Here is a 2,213-nt window from a genome sequence, read left to right as displayed (position 1 = left end):
TCCTCTGTCCATGGGATTCTCCAGGCAAGAATACTGGAGCGAGTAGCCATTCCCTTCTCCAGGAGATCTTCCCAACCCAGGCATTGAATCTGGGTCTCCTTCACTGGGGGCAGACTCTACCACCCCCAATCCTCCCCCAATCCAGGAGGAGACTCTATCCTGCTGCAATGCAGGAGTTCCGGGTTCGATCCCTGGGTCAGGAAGATCTCCTGGAGAAGGGCAGAGCAACCCACTCCAGTATTCTTGACTGGAGAATTCCATGGACAGAGGAACCTGGGGGGATACAGTCCATGGGGTCGCAAAGAGTCGGACATGACTGAGCGACTAAGCACAGCATAACAGGACCTGGGAGGAAATACTTGGAAAACAATTACAGGACAAAGGACTTGTGTTCAGAACATGTGAAGAATTATTATAACTCAATAATGAAAAAGATTCACAACTCAGTAAAAAACAAAAAGCATTTGAATGACCAATAAGTAGGCTCCTGACAATGTGGCTCATATCACCTGTCATCAGGGGAATGCAGCTTCCCACCACAGAGGGAGCAGACACCAGGAGGAGAGACTGCGGGAATCCTCACAGCATCGAGTTTGTGGACACCAAGCGTCTCCTATCTTGCTCCTACTGTTGTTGAGTCACTCAGTCGTGTCTGACCCCATGAAGCACAGCACGCCAGGCCTCCCTGTCCATCACCAACTCCCGGAGTCCACCCAAACCCATGTCCACTGAGTCGGTGAAGCCATCCAACCATCTCATCCTCTGTCAGCCCCTTCTCCTCCCACCTTCAATCTTTCCCAGCATCAGGGTATTTCCCAATGAGTCAGCTCTTCGCATCAGGTGGCCAAAGTATTGGAGTTTCAGCTTCAACATCAGTCCTTCCAACGAACACCCAGGGCTGATCTCCTTTAGGATGGACTGGTTGGATCTCCTTGCAGTCCAAGGGACTCTCGAGAGTCTTCTCCAACACCACAGTTCAAAAGCGTCAATCCTTCGGCGCTCAGCTTTCCTGATGCTCCGACTCTCACATCCATACATGACCACAGGAAAAACCATAGCTTTGACTGTGTGGCCCTTTGTTGGCAAGATGATGTCTCTGCTTTTTAATATGCTGTCTAGTTTTGTCATAGCTTTCCTTCCAAGGAGTAAGCGTCTTTTAATTTCGTGGCTGCAGTCACCGTCCACAGTGATTTCGGAGCCTAAAAAAATCTGCCCCTGTATCCACCTTTTGTCCATCTATTTGCCATGAAGTGATGGGACTGGATGTCATGATCTTAGCTTTCTGAATGATGAGCTTTAAGCCAGCTTTTTCACTCTCCTCTTTCACCCTTATAAAGAGGTTCTTAAGTTCTTCACTTTCTGCCATTAGAATGCTCCTGGGAACGTAAATGCTACGACCACCTTGTGGGAAGTAGCCAGAGAACCTCACAGAATTAAGTATTGTCTTGCCCTGTGATTTAGAAGATGCTCTAGCTACTTACCACCCGCCCAAAACCAAAACCGTTTGTCTACAAGGACTTACGTGAACCTACTGAGAGCAGCTTTGTTTGAATTGTAGGGAAAACATGGAAGAAACCCAAATGTTTGTTCATTATCAGAAAGATGGATTAAGAAATTGTGGTTCTCATGAAACGGAGTTCCATTTCGGAATTAAGTGGGAACAAAACTCTGGCACAGGAAACAAAACCAGCCCACCTCCCTGCCGGCCCCCACGTGGAGACGCAGGGCAGACGCAGGACGTGGGTTACATGGGACGGTCCCCAAGCCTCCGATGAGCCAAAGCAGGAAGCGGATGCCTCTGATCAGGGGCGGGGCCCACTGGAAGGGACGGGACTTCCGGAGAGTGCGCTCCGCTCCCGCCGGGGTGAAGGCATGGGTGCCCTGCATCTGTGCATGCGTCTCATGGGTGAGAGTTCACTCTCAAGACAGGTGTGCTGCACACCATTTACGTTTTATCTAAAAGTATGAAGTATCTAGAAATACAGCCAGTTCAGGCTGCTGACTCAGTGTGGATCACCGGCCAACTCCAGGCAGGATTTCTGGTGGTCACGCGCTCTGTGTGTTCCGACCTGGGCAGACCGTGGCCGCCTGGAGACCAGGCCCCACGGGGGAGCCATGGGTGGCCAACGGGCAAGGCGGAGGCCCAGGGCTCCAGGGTGCACGGGAGGTCCCCGCAGGCACTCACGCTCTGCGTGAGCCTGAGGAAGCGCGGG

Source organism: Bos mutus, chromosome 3, assembly GCF_027580195.1.
Source record: "Bos mutus isolate GX-2022 chromosome 3, NWIPB_WYAK_1.1, whole genome shotgun sequence".
Taxonomy (NCBI): Eukaryota; Metazoa; Chordata; class Mammalia; order Artiodactyla; family Bovidae; genus Bos; species Bos mutus.
This window is presented reverse-complemented; position numbering follows the sequence as displayed.